Raw genomic sequence first — 17890 nt, forward strand, 5'->3', positions numbered from 1 at the left:
GAGTGAAACCCCGTCTCAAGAAAAGAAAAGGAAAAAAAGAAAAAAGAGGAGAGGAGAGGAGAAGAGAGGAGAACAGAGAAGAGAGGAGAAGAGAGGAGAGAGGAGAAGAGAAAAGAAAGAAAGAGACAAAGAAAGGAATCCTACCATGTGGAACAACACAAATGAGCCTGAAGGACATTATATGAAGTGACATGTTAATCGCAGAAGGACAAACACTGCATGATTCCACTTATGTAAGGTATCTAAAATGGTCAGACTCAGAAACAGAGAGTAGAATGGTGGCTTTTAGGGGCTGTGGGGGAGGGGGAAATGTGAAGCTGCTGTTCATTGGGTATAAAGTTAAACAACATGAGTAATTTTAGAGATCTGCTGTTGAACACTGTGCCTGTAGTTAACATACTGTGTTATGCAATCACAATTTGTTAAGGAAGTTTACCTCATGTCAAGTGTTCTTACCACACTAAAAATATAAATATGTAAGTAAAAGTAAAACGGAGAAAAATAAAACATTCTTGAGACCCAAATTAATTAATTGAAATTAATTGAGAACAATACATAACTAAAAGAGTTTGAAGGTCAAAGGAAAAAGAAAAAAGAAAAAGGAAAGTGGACTTAGCCTCTAAGTTTTAGAGTTTAACAAACACTTTGATAATTTCTACAATTACTCCTGGAATTGTTCTAATTATGAATATAGATTTAGAACAAAGAATGATCTAAAGTTGAGGAACTTTGGGATTAAGTGAAACCTGGATTTGATTTATAGCTCTGCCACTTGCTGGCTATATAGCCTCAGGCAGGCCCCCTAAATTCCCTGACTTTAGTTCTCTAATGTATTTTCTCAAACTTGAAACATCTACTTACGTAGTCTTACCCTAGTCTGTCGTGAGTGTTAATGCGTTTATGTGGGGGAAACATGTGTCATGATCCATACATTCATAGATGCCGAATTCAATGGCAGCCAAAATTAAGAAGGCATCCAAAGTAGGAAGGAGGTTATAAATTCTGGAGACACTGAGGAAGGCAAGTGCTCAATACATGTTTTCTTGGAAGGTTCTAGGTATGAATCTCTGCTGAGGACTTTGTCTAGACTAGGATGAGAGGCAAAAGCAATGAACCCCAAACCCCACTCTGCCGCCCACTCACTATGCAGGCTTGAAGCTAGTCTCTTTACCTGGGCAGAGACAATGTCCTAATCATCTTTTGAACCCCTGGGCAGAGACAATGTCCTAATCATCTTTTGAACCCTGATGACTATTACACTGGCAGTTTTAATAAATTATATCCATGTAGCAGCAGCAGTTAATAGGGGTGGTAGCAATGGTAGTCATAGCGACTCTGATTTGCTTTTCTAAGCAACATGCTGACTTGCCCTGGCAGCCTCATCCAAAATCTATACCTGAGAAACAGTGCATTGTCCTGGCTTCTAAAAATTCTAAACACAATCTCTTTATCTACCTGTACTAATCTGTTTTCTGTTGCTTATAACACAATACCTGAAATTTGGTAATTTATAAGAAAATGAATTTATTCTTTACAGTTATGGAGGCTGAGACATCCAAAGTCAAGAGGTGCATCAAGTGAGAGCCTCCTGGTTGGTGGGAACTCTGCAGAGTCCAGAGGCAGCGCAGGGCCTCACATGGCTGGGGGCGCTTAATGTGTCCCTCTGGTCTCTCTTCCTCTTCTTATAAAGCCACCAGTCCCACTCCCATGACAACCCACTAATCCACAAAAGGATTAATGCATTCAGGAGGCCAGGGCTCTCATGACCTAATCATCTCTTAAATGTCCCACCTTTCCATGCTACCACATTACGGATTAAATTTCAACGTGACTTTTGGAGGGGACAGATATTCAAAGCATACCACTGCCCAGTGGGAAAAGAACGTGAGAACACACACACTTCGCCTCTTTAAGTCTGACTTGTCAAAACCCCTACAGCCAGATGTTCAGGGCTACCTAAAATAGCTCCCGATGACGAGCCCAGCAGTGAAGCAGCTTTGGAAATTGTCATGTTGCCCAGCAAAGAGATTCCTTCAGTCATGACAAAAGCCCAATGTTGTTCTCAACCCTTCATCTTGAAATGATTACCTTCCAAGACTCCTGAGTCATGCTAATGAGTTCTTTTTCCGAATGATCTCCGTCCTTCAGATCACTGAGCTCTGAAGTCAGGCTCACCCTGGGAACTGCGGATCTTATCATCGTTTCAGTCATGCTCAGGAAAAAAAAAAAAAAAAAAAAAAAGAACCTGAAAAAGAGATAGCAAAAATGGTAAATGACACTATTAAAACTACTTTTCACATTTCAAAGGATGAAAAGCCAGGAGATTTTTCTCACCTCCACATCTCTGTAAAATCTTTCCTCATGTTAAGAGAAAAAAAAAACTAATAACCTTTTTTTAAGGATATTTTTTCTCTGTGACAGCATCTACATAAAACATTAATAACAGCATCTACTTAAAACAACGAGCAAAGACAGACCAATGTTTGGCTTTGTCTGTGAACATTTGTTTAAAAATGTGAGTAGATCAGCATTATGATAGAGAGGCAGGAAGGCAGACACGGATTGGGAATTGGAGTTACCTGGTTCTTGACCCAGACAAACCTGAGCCCATTTTATCAAGTCAGTGAAGCAAAGTACTCCTCACTCAGGTGTGCTACTTTTGGTCAGAACCCCCACCACGAGAATGCCAGAACTGCAGAGTCCCCTGGCAGTATACTTTATTTTAAAAATTGATTCATTTCTGAAAGTGGAGCTCGACTGTCTCCTGACCTGCTGTTTGTCATGGTCCTACTTACAGTGTGGTTGGTACTAGTTGTTTCTAAAATGCTCTCATTCTAGGGAAACAAAATGACTAGGTGGAGTGGCTCTACAGTAAGGCTCTCGGGCCCCTTAAGTCCAGCCTCCAACAGGCACAGCTGTTTCTTCAGATGTCTAATGTTGATGCGCCTAATGTGGTCTTAAGGACAGACCACAGCTCTTTTTGTATACACAGGGTCCACCCTGGTCCCTCTTGTAACAAGAATAAAACTCAAATACACTCACATTGAGGCTGCAGGACTCCACAGCTCCTGCCCCTGCTGTTGGCTGCTTGCTGCTATTCTCGGTGAAAATAAAAGCAACTGGGGTGTTGTTGACCCCATATCTGCCTCCATTTCTCGGGAGTGGCTCACCAACAAGACCAGAACACTCCATGGCTCCTCTGTGCCCCTGAGATCTACCCTTTGGTCTCGGCCAGGCCAAAGGCAAGTTTCCTGCCCTACAGCTAACACTCTCCCCTAGCAACACTCATTCCCTTCCATGAAAAACTCCATGCCCCCTCACACTAGGGGGCCTATTCCCTCCCATGGAAAGTTCCATCTCTTCTCACACCAGGGTGTGCACTTGTCCTCAGGACCCCACACAACCATTACAGAATTAGCATCATTAGAATATATTGCCAGGCATATACATGATCACGTTGTTACGAGACTTACTTGAAAGACGAAAATGGAAAACATAAAAGTACAGTTTCTTTGGAAGAAGAAAGAGGGGTGTCCTCCTCCCTGAGCCCTTTATCTCACAACAGCCCCTACATAGGCCATGACATACTTCTTAAAAACCACTGATTTTTCTCACCTCCACATCTCTGTAATCTGAAGAGCTCAGATTCTTCATTTTGCTGGTGGAGAAACTGAGACCCAGAGAGGAAAAGGACACCCCAAGAATGCACAGTGGGTTAGTGACAAAGCTGGTGTGGCAGATGGACAGTATTTTCCAAAGCTAGCCACTTCGATACAATCCCATCCCACACGCTCTTCCTAGAATGCAACATCAACACTCCTCCCCTAGAAGAAGGGCCTGTGGTCCCAACCCAGGGAAACAAGAGACCTACGCTTGGTAAGACTAACGCTTGAAACCAGTGATTCTCAACAGGGAACAATGTTCCCCCCCCCTTAGGAGACTTTTGGGAATGTCCAGAGACATTTTGTCATCTACTGTCATTTAATGGGTAGAGGTCAGGGATGCTACTACATGGCCTGCAGTGCCCAAGAAAGCCCCACCACAAAGGGGCCGGAAGCGGTGGCTCACACCTGTAATCCCAGCACTTTGGGAGGCCAAGGCGGGCGGATCACGAGGTCAGGAGGTCGAGACTAGCCTGGCCAATACGGTGAAACTCCATCTCTACTAAAACTTCAAAAACTAGCCGGGCCTGGTGGCAGGCGCCTATCGTCCCAGCTACTTGGGGGGCTGAGGCCGAAGAATCGCTTGAACCCAGGAAGCAGAGGTTGCAGTGAGCCGAGATCATGCCACTGCACTCCAGCCTGGGTGACAGAGTGAGACTCCATCTCAAAAAAAAAAAAAAAAAAAAAAAAAAGAATTACCCAGCTCCAATATTAATCGTGCCGAGGCTGAGAAGCCCTGCTTTATACAGTAGCAAAGGATGGGAGAAAACCTCAGGCAGAAGCACAAGGATGCAGGAAGGACATGGATTTCTTCTGGGTGGTTAAGGGACTCATGTTTTTTTTTTTTTTTTTTCCCAAGCAACAGATAAGCGTGTCTCATCCTCTTGCTTCTGAAGGTGAGAATGATGTAGCTACATAGCGGCTTTTCCACTAGAGGTGGGGATTTAGAGCAACAAGGATGTCATGAAAACATAATCAAGATAAAAGTCAAGTGTATTGATTACATCTTTGTCCCTGAAGACTTCCTGGAGTAAATAAACATGCAAATTTGGATGAATATTCACACAAATTAATATTTGACTGAATTTTTCTGTCTACTTGCTCAGGATGGCTCTCTAAAATGAATTATTGCTTTGAAGAATTATCTGTTTTAAGGCTCTGGAGATATTTCCTCATCACTTTCCCAAACTTGTAGCAGAGGAAACCCCCTCTAGCAGTCTGTGCGAGTACCTGCCTCATGGCTTTTGCCAATATTTTTATATTATCTTTAATCTTTGCTTATTTACCAAGAAAAATACTCGTCTTGCTGTTTTAATTGACTTGAATAAGGTTAAGCTTGCTTTGTTTGTTTATTGGCCATTTGTATTTATTCTTCAGTGAAGTTCCTGTTCAGGTCTTTTGCTCATTACTCATTGGAGTTTTCATGTTTTCTTATTGATTGGTGCGAACATTTTGACACATTAAGTACATGACTCCTTTACCATATTACTATAAATATTTTCTAATTTCACATTTGTCTTTTGAATTTTTTATGATGTTTCTGTAGAACTGAAGGTTTTTAAAAAATTTTTTCTAGTCAAATCCATTTAATTCTTTGAAATTTCTCCAATAGAGAGGGAGCTGCTCCTTAAATTGTCAGGCGTTTTCCTATTTTAACCTCGGTTTTGTGTTTATAGTTTTATAAAAATATCATCACAGAAATATTTAAACAGTCTTAATACAATGTGTTAAGGGAAATAATAAACATACTAGGAGTCATGGAGAATGGAAAATATTATGATAGTGACATTCCTCATCTGAGAATAAGTATATTTTCCCATTTTATGTTGATTTATCTTATGTACTCAGTAGAACTTTTAAATAAAAAACAATTATCAACATCAAAGGCATACAAAAGAGCTTAAAGAATAACATAGGCCAGATGCAGAGGCTCATGCCTGTAACCCCAGCACTTTGAGAGGCTAAGGCCAGTGGATCACGTTGAGCTCAGGAGTTCGAGACCAGCCTGGGCACACGCAGAAACCCCGTCTCTACAAAAATACAAAAATCAGCCAGGCGTTGGTGGCTCACACCCATAGTTCAAACTACTTGGGAAGCTGGAGAATTGCTTAAGCCCGGGAAAGTGGAGGCCACAGTGAGCTGTGGTCTCACTGCTGCACTCCAGCCTGGCCAACAGCATGAAACCCTGACTCAAAACAAACAAACAACCACAAAAAAGAATAACACAGAAAATTCTTCTGTATCTTAGCCTTAAGAAGGGAAACAAGGATGGGCGTGATGGCTCACACCTGTAATCCCAACACTTTGGGAGGCCAAGGTGGGCGGGTCACCTGAGATCAGGAGTTGGACACCAGCCTGGCCAACATGGTGAAACACTGTCTCTACTAAAAATATAAAAATTAGCTGGGCGTGGTGTCAGGTGCCTGTAATCCCAGCTACTGGGTAAGCTGAGGCAGGAGAATCACTTGAACCTGGGAGGCAGAAGTTGCAGTAAGCCAAGATCACAGTATTGCACTCCAGCCTGGGCAACAGGAGTGAAACTCCTTCTAAAAAAAAAAAAAAAAAAGAAGAAGAAGTAAAACAATACCAGCACAGGGGAAGGCACCTGTAACCTGTATCTATTTCTTGACTATATCCCCCGCATCCTATCATGAGTAATCACAGTCTTGAATTTGTGCTTATCATTTCCATGCATTTTTTTCTTTTACTACTTAAATATATATTACTAAGCAAAATATACTTTCTCATGTTACACATAGATATATACATACACATGCACATATTGAGACATATACATATAACATTATCTTCCTTTATGACTTACTCTTTTTTACCTAATATTATGCTTTTAAGAGTCATCCATTTTGATGCAGGTAACACCAATACATTCTTTCTCACTGATTCATTTTGTGTATTTTGATGTATCATCTTGTTAATCGGCATTTAGGCTTTACACACAATGCTGCTGTTAATATTCTTGGACCTATCTCTCTAAAATATTTTGCAAGTGTTAGTCAAAATGTCAAGAAGTTATGTTTAGAACTAGACCTCAATGATTTTATAGTTTATTGTGGATAAAACACTGGGAAAATTGGGGGAAAAAATCGTATGAATAATGGGGAAGACTAATACCAGATATTAAAATGTTATAGAGTTACAATTATCGGAACAACTTGGTGGTGCTTCAGGAATAGACAGAGCAACAGAATAGCTTCAAAAACCAAAACATAAGTTCAAGTCCATATGAAAATTTAAGCAATGTTAAAGGAAATATTTTAAACCAATGACAAAAAAGATAATGTAATCAACAGTGTTGTGACAATAGGCCAGACATTTGATAAAACTAAACTGCATTACTACCTTATTCCTGTATACAAATTAATTAAAACTAGATGGAAGATAAAAACACATGGAAAGAAGAAGGGAAGGAAAGAAGAAAGAAAGAAGGAAGGAAGGAAGGAAGGAAGGAAGGAAGGAAGGAAGGAAGGAAGGAAGGGAGGAAATATCAAGACAAAAATGTATTTATAATCACACAATGTGGAAAAAATTTTAAGCAACCTATATAAACAAGAAGTCACAAAGAAAAATAGCAACAAATTACATTTGCTAAAAATGAATAACTATAATATAGGGGAACTATAGCATATATTATATCATAGAGGAAACTATACATAGTTGTGTAAAATAGAACTATAATAGGGGAAAAACACAAACAAAACCAAAGACAAATAAAGATCTGTGTGGGAAAAGGTTTACAAGTCATATCACAGACACAAGGATAATTTCCTTAATAGACGAATAGCTCTAACAAATATGGAAAACCTTAAATCCACATGAGAAAGCCAAGTAATAGATCTCAAGCACCACATACAGATATAATTAAATGTTCAATGACCATGTAAAGATGCTCAACTGAACTCAGAGTGAAAAAATCCCAATACATCCTTTTTCATTTGTCAGAATGGCAAGGATTTCATGATGAACAATACCCAGTGTTGGTTGAGGGGATATCAGAAATATACCAGGATTCTACTGGTAGAATGTAATTTAATAGAAACTATCTACATTAAAATGCACACACTCTTCAAACCAGCAATTCCACTTTAAGCAATTTATTTTATTGGTGTACTGGACAACCACACAAAATTATTTCTACAAAAATGCTCATAGTGCCTTTTTGGTAATAGCAAAAACCCTGAAATAACCTAAATGATTTTTGGTAAGTGATGAGATGAACAGTACAACTGAATACTAAGGCGTATTCTTTTAAATGACAATACAACCATGATCTATTGTTAAATGTAAAAAGCAAGCTGAGACCAACACATGTGCTGCAGATCCATTCTCCACTCTGGTACCCTGCCCCCTGCCCCCTGCTCCCTGCCCTGCATCTTAGAGACAGATCTGTGCCAACCTGCCCTCTGGCCGCCTGTTGGAATTGGCCGCTGGGACGCCCCAGAAGCACATCAGAGAAAGTGAAAGAAAGAGATCTCAGTGTTTATTTCACTGGCTCCTTCACTGCAAGGCTGTCTCACGCTGGCTGTGTGCCCCCAACCAAAAAGCAACATTCTTCTCTGCAGAACATTCTCCTCATTCCAGTAACTATTCCTTCCTCTCATTCCTTCAGACTTAGGGCTATGCACAGCTCTGCTGCCACATGCCCCAATTTCCTGCTCAATCTTTTGTGAGTCCCAAATAGATCACCCATATCTTTGTAAATAATCCCTTGCAACTAACTAAATTCTCTTTAAATTATCCTAATTCCAACATGCCATTTGTTTCCTATTGGGACCCTGATATATTATGTATAGTATGATGCCATTTATGTGACCCCCCAAAAATTTATACACACACACACGCACACACACACACACACACACACACACACACACACACACACATACACACAGAAAAAGTCCAGAAGGATACACAGAAAACGGTATCCTTACCTAGTCCTTACCTCTAGGAATGAAGTTGGTTGGTAAAAATTGGGAACCATGAATTTTTTACATTTTACTTTGCATGAATTTGTGCTAATTGAAGTTTTTCAAACAAAATGAACATGTACTACTTTTAAAATATAGAGATATTTAAAGATAGAGAATTACAAACCTCCACCTTTAGTCTCCAAGCAATTATTTGAGGCAGAGTGACTTTGAACAGCCATACCTTTTCATAATAGGCACCACTATTTGAACAATCCCTACTCTAATAACTACCTCTATTAGGGGCACGAGCCCTTGAGCCTTGTAGCCTGTTGTAGCTGCTCCCCTCCACTCCACACAGACAGCAGAAGTTGAAAAGATGGGAGTGTTTGCTTTGTCTTATCTGATACAAAAGTTTTGAGGTTTGGCATTGAACACCCAGAAGTCTGGTCATGGAATATCTAACATATCCACAACAACAAAAAAAGTCCGTTGAGCAGAATAGGACCTGGTGTTTCTCAGAATCAAGGGCAAACCATGCAAACCAGTATGCCCTTTCTGCCCTTTCTGCTGATAACGTGCCGTTTTAGTCATGCTAATTTGAAGGAGGTTGAAATCTAAAGGATATAAGGGAAAATCCACCTATATAAAATTTTTGTGAAGGTGTCTCTCCCAGAGTTTGACTTGGACTGGGACTTGGTGATAGAAACACTAGTTGTGTTCCAAGAACATCAGAGGCTGATTCTTGGCTGTCTAGTAAGCCCAAGTCCCATCTGAAGTCTGAGGTGACTTCCATGTCACTGTGGCATTGAGCTATCAGCTACCTTCATCATTGCTGACTGAGCCCACAGTCAAGTGCCTGGAGACCTTCCTTCAAAATGCCCCTCACCATAAAGTGGGCTGGCAGAACATCTCTGGTTGCCTGTCCAATACAGATGTTCAAGGCCAACGACTGTGCATGCAGCTGTCTGTCTGAATGTCTCTCTTGCAACTTCATTTCTTATCAGTCTGTTTCATGGAGGAATGGAGCAATATTTCATAAGAGCTCAGAGCTTTCAACTGGAGCAGCTAGGATTGTTGCATTATACTTCAGACAAGCAAGAATGACACTAAACAATAATATTTATGGCTATGACCAAATTATAAATGACACAGAGACACTTCTATGTTTGTCCATCAAGATGCTTCTCTCTTCTATATGTTGTTTCAAGGCTTACACCACTGGGATCCTGTATTAGTCCATTTTCACACTGCTTTAAAGAACTAGCTGAGACTGGGTCATTTTTAAAGAAAAGAGGTTAAATTGACTCACAGTTCCATGTGGCTGGGGAGGCCTCAGGAAACTTATAATCATGGCGGAAAGTGAAGAGGAAGCAAGGCATGTCTTATATGTCAGCAGGAAAGACCGCGAGCTAGTGGGGAACTGCTGCACACTTTTAAACCATCAGATTTTGTGAGAACTCACTCACTATCACAAGAACAGCATGGGGGAAACTGCCCCCATAATCCAATAACCTCCCACCGGGTCCCTCCCTCGATATGTGGGGATTACAATTCAAGATGAAGTGGGGTCACAGAGCCAAACCATACCAGATCCTGATATTCCTCTCATATACAGTTCAACAGTTCAGTTCGACAAATTTCCTTGAAATGAATCCTCTGTGTCAGTCATTTTCTGGGCACTGAGAACAGAGTGACAAATGAGACATCATGCTTTCCATCGAAGAGATTATGGTTCAGTTGGGAACACAGAAAAGCAAGCAAGTAAATGCAGCCCATTGTGTTTCATGTAAAAGAGGGAGATGTGAAGTACTGATGTAATAATGAAGTGTGGGATTCATTCAGGATGGGAAGGGAGACCCAAGAAGGTTTCTTCTTTTTTTTTTTTTTTCCTTTTTTTTTTTTTTTTTTTGAGATGGAGTCTTGCTCTGTTGCTCAGGCTGGAGTGTGCAGTGGCATGATCTCAGCTCACTGCAACCTCTGCCTCAAGGGTTCAAGAGATTCTCCTGTCTCAGCCTCCTGAGTAGCTGGGATTTCAGGCACGCACCACTATGCCTGGCTAATTTTTGTATTTTTAGTTGAGACAGGGTTTCACCATATTGATCAGGCAGGTCTCAAACTCCTGACCTCATGATCCGCCCCCCTCAGCCTCCCAAAATGCTGGGATCACAGGCATGAGCCACTGCACCCGGCCCAAGAAGGCTTCTTCTAAGAAGGAGGTCTCTGAATCATGGTTTTGAAGGTTGCACGGCCATCTTCAAGGTATATTAGAGGAGAAAAGGCATTTTGGATGTAGGGCCAAACATATGCAAAGGCCCCAAGGTGTGGTAGGACTTGCTGACGTCTAATGCTCAGAGCAGAGGGTGTCAGTAGATAATTTGTGTTCCATTACACAGAACTGAATTTTTATCCTGCAGGCAATGGGAAATCCTGGAAAGGTTTCAAGCAAGGAAGGAACAAGGTCAGATGTCAGTTTCCCTATGGTGGTTGGTATGAGAATTGACTTAATGGGGTATCAGTATTACTATTATAAACATAATGGGCATATCAATAAAGCTGGCACAACAGACGTCTCCTTAGTAGCTCCTTCTTTTACTGCTAGAAATAAAAAACATTTTGTCCTGCATCCATCCTTTCTTCTAGAAAGTTCAAAGAAACTTGTTGACTTTGTCACTTTAATCTTTTCCAACATCTCTGAGAGACAAGGTGAGAAAGGTAGCACTTCCATTTGGCACTCACAAAGATTTTTCAGCCTGGTGTGTGTGGATTAAGCACAAAGACGACTTTGATCTCCATCAATTTCACCCACTCTCTTCTGGGGAAAAGGACCCTACCTCTGAACCTCCTGGATTGAGACAGGATTTGAAGATCTAGATCTGAGATCTGCCAGTTTGTAGTGAAACACTTCCACATAATGTGCTTGGCACTGTAAAAAATTTCAACTGTACAGAAGAAAATATAAAAACAGACATAAAAATCAGTAGTTGGTCCATAACACAGAGATGATGACTTTTATTATTTGAATGTATTTCTTTCTGGTCTTCTTGATCACATTACAAAATCAGAATCAAAGAGAATATACAATGTTATATACCAGTAAATTTCAATCCTCCTGGAGGTGAAGTGAGACATGAGAAAATGTGCATCACGTAAGGGGTGAAAAAAGCAGAATGAACTGCAATTTAATATGATGATCAAGCTCTGCAAAATAGAAAACCGAAGTGAAGGTCATCTCCACCATCACTTTTCTAATCTTCTCTCAAGTAGGAAAAGTGCAATGGAGTTTTAAGTTGTTGGACTGACTAGGTGACCTCAGAATCATCTCCAAATCCTGGAAAATCTGACTATAAAACTCTGTAAAATGATAAAGTACCAGATTAATCTCAGAGGCTTTAACTCTGACCAAGCTTGGTGCTTCTGGAAAGTAGGAATATGAAATTTCATCCCAGATCAGGATGAAATAAGAAAACTATCTGAGCCACTAACTAGTTGTGTGGACGTCATCCAAACATTTCACTATTCTCAGCCTCAGTTTCCCCACCTACAAAGCAGGATATATTTCCTTTCTCATAAATGTCAGGGAATTTAAAAGAGATCATAAGTAAGAATGTCACCATCATCACTATCACTTTCAAGTCCCTAAGAACCAAGCAGAAGCCACCACTCCTTTCTGAGGTCTCTGCTGGGATCTGCCAGGGCCACCTTTCCTCCTCCTTTCCAAGGACACAGGACCTCATGGTGCTCACTACTAACCCAAACCTCTTGCCATCACCCCTGCTATTACTTCTGAAGTAGCAGAACCTGAATTATGACACACTCAATTCCTGCAGCTCTTCTCTTTATGAAAGAACTCTAGGTTCCATTTTATCTGATCTGTCCAATCCATTCCCAAGATGTTCTTGGAGGACGGCCCCTTTCCTCCCCTGGGTTTCTGCAGCCTCTGGATTGGTCCTCCTTGTGCCACTCACCACCCTGTGTTGCAATTCTCTTACACATCTTAACCTTCTAGCAGGCGGTAAGCACTTTTAAGGGCAGGACTGTGTCTTAGTTGTCTCTGTAGAGGTAGTTTCTAGCTCCAAAAGCCAGGCACAGAGTACATAACTAATAAATACTTACAAATAAAATGATGTTTACGGTAATGCAAACTTATTCGGCATGATTTTTTTACAACTATTATATTGACACATAAGCCATGCTTTGCTTACTACTATTGTTTGACTTTGACACAGAATAAAGAAGAGCAGACTTCAATCCGACCTTATAAGTTCAAAAATACAAGGAGGCAAAGGAGAACAAGCCTCACCCTCATCCCATGAGCCAGACCCTCTTCCCCAGAAGCAAGTTCCATCATATCATGAATGCCATAGCCATGTTCCATCCAAGAAACAGAACAGGAATTCCTCCTTCAACATTAGTAGAAGACTCGTGGCTAAAAGAAGACAGTCCTTTCTCCTCCAGAACTTCAGAATCACAATGGTCAATTGTCCCTTTAAGCCCAAGAGCTCACATGCACCTAGAGATAAGGTATTAAATCTGAACTGATGAAGACAAGGTCTCAGTCTCCAGAGATTCAACCTCAGAGCCACAGTCATCCCTAAATACTTTCATATGCCAGTTACATTCCTGCATCTCTCCAGAAACATTGTCTTTGTTTGACCAACACTTGAAGCTCTGCCCATTTTGGGCAAGAAAGAAGGCTGAAGGATGATTATTCTGGTTATCTGTTACTGAATAACAAATCACTCCAAAACTCAGTGGCTTTTTAAAAAAAGAACCACTTAATTATATCTCACAATTTATGAGTCAAGAACTTGGGCAAGGCTCAGCTGGTAAGTCTTCTGCTCCACAAGCCATCAACTGAAATCACTCAGCAAAATTCAGCTGGTGGATAGGTTGGTTTGGAAGACCTGACGGCTTCACTCCCATGTCTGGCACCCTGGTGGGGGTGGCTGGAAGCTTGGGCCCAGCTGAACTGTTGGACTGAGGAGCCCACCTGTGACCTTTCAGCTTGACAGTTTTAGGATAGTCACACTTCCACATGGGGGGTTGGAGCTCTTAGAAAGAAAATTCAAATATGCAGGAAGTACAAGCTTTCAATTTCTTAGGAGCTGTAATAGCATCCCTTCCAAACATTCTTCTGTTGGTCACAAAGCCCACCCTGATCCAAATGGTTGAGAAACAAACCCAGCCCTTGATGGACAGCTGCCAAGGAATTTATAGCCACTTTTCATCCTCTAGATAAAAACGGGCCACCAAACAGAGGCGGCTGACTCTTTTTCCTGAATTATTTCTGTCTCTTGGTGGTCTTCTCACACATGTGCCCAAGATCCCTCAATCAACCAGTTACCTCTGGCTCAAGCAAAGCAAAAACCTTTTTCCTTGTGACTGAAACAATCCCTGGTCTCACCGGCCTGAAGGTTGCAATGGGGTCCTATTAACTTTAATTTAGAGTTTTGACTTTGTGCTATCCCTACCCATATCATTGTTAATTCCTCACTCTTCACTATAAGTCTCCCTAAGCTACTTCTGGGAGTTTCAGGAGGCGACTCCAAGGAGATATGCCCAAGACGGTGTGCTCAGGAGAAACTAAGCTCAGGTCATTTATGGATCTATTCACTCTTCATGAGATCCTCCACCTAGATATAAATATAGAGATGTCTCATATGCCATACTTAAACATTTACTTACCATGATTTTATAAGAACAGTTCATTGTATCCAGCCAAAGCCTCCAACTCAACAGTCAATGGTCCACTGGCTGTCCCGACGCCCATGACTTCTTCATCCAAAGGCACTGCACAAGAATACCATTCTGGAAAGAGCTGCTCACAAAGCAGCCACTTCCTTCTCCAGACATTTTTCACTAGAGAGAGAGCCCCAGGGTCCCAGAAACCTCTCCCTCTTCCCTATCCTGTGTAATTATGGTCAGGGGTCTCTCCCTCTTAAACCCAGAGCCTGTTAGATGACTGCCCTTAGTTCACTGGTCAACCTAGGTGTGACTCAGATTAGATGGATCACGCAGTCCCAGTTGTTTGATGCTTTGGCTGCTGCCTGGAAGGCTGGCCTTTTGGTCCACACAGAGAGGCTGCATATTTGGCAGACATTATAACATTGGCTGCAGTCAGGCACATCTGGGTTAGAATCACAACTTTTCTACTCACTATGTCACCCTCAGAAAGGTGTTCAATCTTTTGGGCTCAGTTTCCACGTCTGTGAAATGAGAATAATGATATCTATCTGCCAGGGAAATTGCAATAATTAAATAAAGCAAGACATTGTAATATAGACTCTGCCCTCCCCATAAAAACATGTGCAAAAATGGTAGTTATTAATAAGATAAGGATGGTGGTATTGGTGGCGGTGTTATTATCAGACCAATTTACCTGGTTTTATCCATGAGTACCCTGTCATGCCCGGGGCCTTGTAACACCCATTACTCCATGTTACACAGCTCTTTTCTTATGCCCCAGTTTACTCTCACAATGCCCATGTCATTCATTCATGAAGTCATGCATTCAACAGGTGTTTACGGAGTCACTATAATGATCTGAATATTGTGCCAGGAGCGAGGGATGCAGCAGTGAAGAGGGAAGATACAGTCTCTACCCTAATGGCTCCTCTAACATCACTTGCTCATTTCATGTTCTGAGTCACGTGACAACAGACCATCTAGACTCAGAAATATCAGAGGTGGAAGGTCATTTTCACTCTCTCTGGGCTTTTAATTCGGCCCCAGGCTGCACTCCAGCTCCTGACCCAGTTCGGCCCCCGGCACTCCTCCTTGGTTATGCTCTTACATTCTTTCTCTTGCTCCCTCCTTTACCAGATTCCCTGAGCAAACAGCCCCACAGAATCATGCCCAGAGCCCCAAGGAGCCAGGGTTTGGATCAGCCTGCCCAGCCAGCACCCTGGAACCAACAGCTCACTTCCCCAAACTTAGAGAGCTATAAAAATCATAAGAACTATCTTTTCTTAGGAACTGCCAAAGCTTATGGCATGCATTCTCCCATTGACTCCTCCTGGTGAGTATCTGTGTTGGGAGCCATGGTCTCCAGCTTACAAAAGAGGGAGCTGAGACTTTGAGGAGTCACAAGACATGCCCACGGTCAGCTGACATGTAGTAGAGGCAGGGTTCAAAGCCAGGTTTGTGTAAGAGTAGAAGATGGGAGACTGGATATAACTAAAGCTACACTGAAAGTTAATGGGTAATTCCCCACCCCCAACATGTTTTGAGGCGTTATTCATCCTTTTGGAATATTTCCATTTGCATGATTCTCCCTGTAGTGGGCCTGGAAGTTAATTAGGAGGAAAGCAGCTATGTACAGAATGGAGCAAAACTGTGGGACACCATGGAGCTCATCTTAAGTGGAGGGACAACAACTTGCCCAGTACCCCTCTCCTACCCCTGGGTACCTGCCTGGACTGTGCTTTCCTTCAATACCCCATTATCCTGGAGCTGAGCTGAGTGTACAACAGTACTCCTGAACTAAGTCATCTGCCCACAACCCTCTCCATCTCCACAGTGTGTAGCCGTGTGGGAGCCCAAAGCTATGACTGAGTACACAGCAGCAGCCTTTTAATGCTTTTAAAATAAAAGTTGGATTTTCTTTCTTTTTCTTCCTAGGTTTGTTCAGAAGGAACAAAATGTCCCAGTCTATTCCACATGGAATAGGTACCTCCTTCAGCACCATTTGCAAAAGCGTTCTAAAACTGAAAACTGTTGTGGGATGAAATTGTCTGCCCCCTTCTGCATTTTTAGTCTGTCTCAGAATAATGCTGTCATCCAGAAAGAACAGATGTTTGTTATAGGTGAAGCCTGCTTGTACCAACATAATATACAGAATCATCAAATCCTTTTCAACTATCACAACAAAATCACAGTTGTTCCAAATTGGTGTGGATACATCCAGAGGAGGAGAGGCATTCCATTAAAAGGTATTTGGGAATGACTGACCAGCCTGTATAACAAGAGGCTTGTTCTTGCAGGGTAGACAATCGTGGAGGTAGCAGACCATGGGCTTTGGGGTCAAAAGACGAGCATGTCATTCTCTGCACTTACCCGATTCTGCAACCTGGAACAAGTAGCTTAACATCTCTGAGTTTCTGTTTTGACATCTGTGAAATGGAGACAAAAATGCAGACTAGGTTTGTTTGCTGCTTAGATCGAATAAAAAAACCTATATAAAACATTTAGCATCGTAACCAGTACTGTACTTGGGAAGCACTGAACAATTGTTTTATTTTTTTTTCAATTTATTTTATTTTTTGAGACAAGGTCTCACTCTGTTGCTCAGGCTGCAGTGCAGTGGCATGATCAAGGTTAACTGCAGTCTTGACCTCCTGGGCTGAGGTAATCCTCCCGCCTCAGCCTTCAGAGTAGCTGAAACTACAGGTATACACCACCATGCCTGCCTAATTTTTTGTATTTTTTGTCTAAAGACAGGGTTTTGCCATGTTGCCCAGGCTGGTCTCGAACTCGTGGACCAAAGTGATCCACCTGACTTGGCCTCCCAATTACAGGCGTCACATTACAGGCGTGAGCTCATATTACAGGCGTGAGCCACAGCACCTGGCCCAGCTGCTTTTATTTATATGATCACAGAAGCAATGAAAAAAAAAAAACCACAGCTATCATTAGTTAATCAATTAATCTGTCATTCAAGTGGTTTATTCCCAGCAAAATCAGTGTTAGAAATACCTCGGAGTACCTGGGATGGACTCTATCTCCTACCTCTGAATTATTCACTGGGAGTCCCACTGTACTTCAGCTGTGGCTCCCTAAGGTGGAACACTGATTCCAAAAGCTCTGCTTAAACGAGTAGAGTAAGCCTTCCATCTTCCAGTTCTGGAGGCAGGAACAGCTGTGCTCCCACTCTCTCACACCATATCAGGGGGGTTCCTTATGGAGGAATTCACACTTGCCACTCCTCTTCATCTCTCTTCCCTCTCCTTTTTCAAAGGTCTGAGAGTTGACCTTTGAAAAAGGAGAAGGAAGTTGGTTCACTCACGGTGTAGATAAAACTGCAGAACATTTAGGCAATGTGAAGCAAAACAAATTATCCTTCAAGACTCTAACCACTTGAAAGGTATTCATTATGTTAAAATCTCTTGTTTTGGTTACTGTGATAGTTAATTTTACATGTCAACTTGATGAGGTTAAGGTGATGGCAGCAGCGGCGCTCTGGAGTGGCCCGCTGTCATCATGCTTGGCCGCTGCAGGGAGGGTGCAGGGAGGAGGCAGGCAGCGCCCCACCTCCCCTCCGCAGCTTTCCGCCCAGGGGGGCGCCGTGACCGGGCCGGGCCA

The 17890-nt window shown here is 42.0% G+C and overlaps 1 long non-coding RNA gene across 1 annotated transcript; it reads right to left on the reverse strand.

Annotated features, from left to right (window-relative positions):
• Positions 1-14293: 14293 nt before the first annotated feature.
• On the reverse strand, positions 14294-17653 carry LOC115894269. The gene is made up of 3 exons (XR_004054350.1): positions 17318-17653; positions 16646-16701; positions 14294-14380 (listed from the first exon to the last, which is right to left on the reverse strand). It is a non-coding gene; the product is annotated as an uncharacterized LOC115894269 (long non-coding RNA).
• Positions 17654-17890: the final 237 nt, after the last annotated feature.

The sequence above is a fragment of the Rhinopithecus roxellana genome, chromosome 17 (assembly GCF_007565055.1).
Source record: "Rhinopithecus roxellana isolate Shanxi Qingling chromosome 17, ASM756505v1, whole genome shotgun sequence".
In the NCBI taxonomy this organism is placed as follows: Eukaryota; Metazoa; Chordata; class Mammalia; order Primates; family Cercopithecidae; genus Rhinopithecus; species Rhinopithecus roxellana.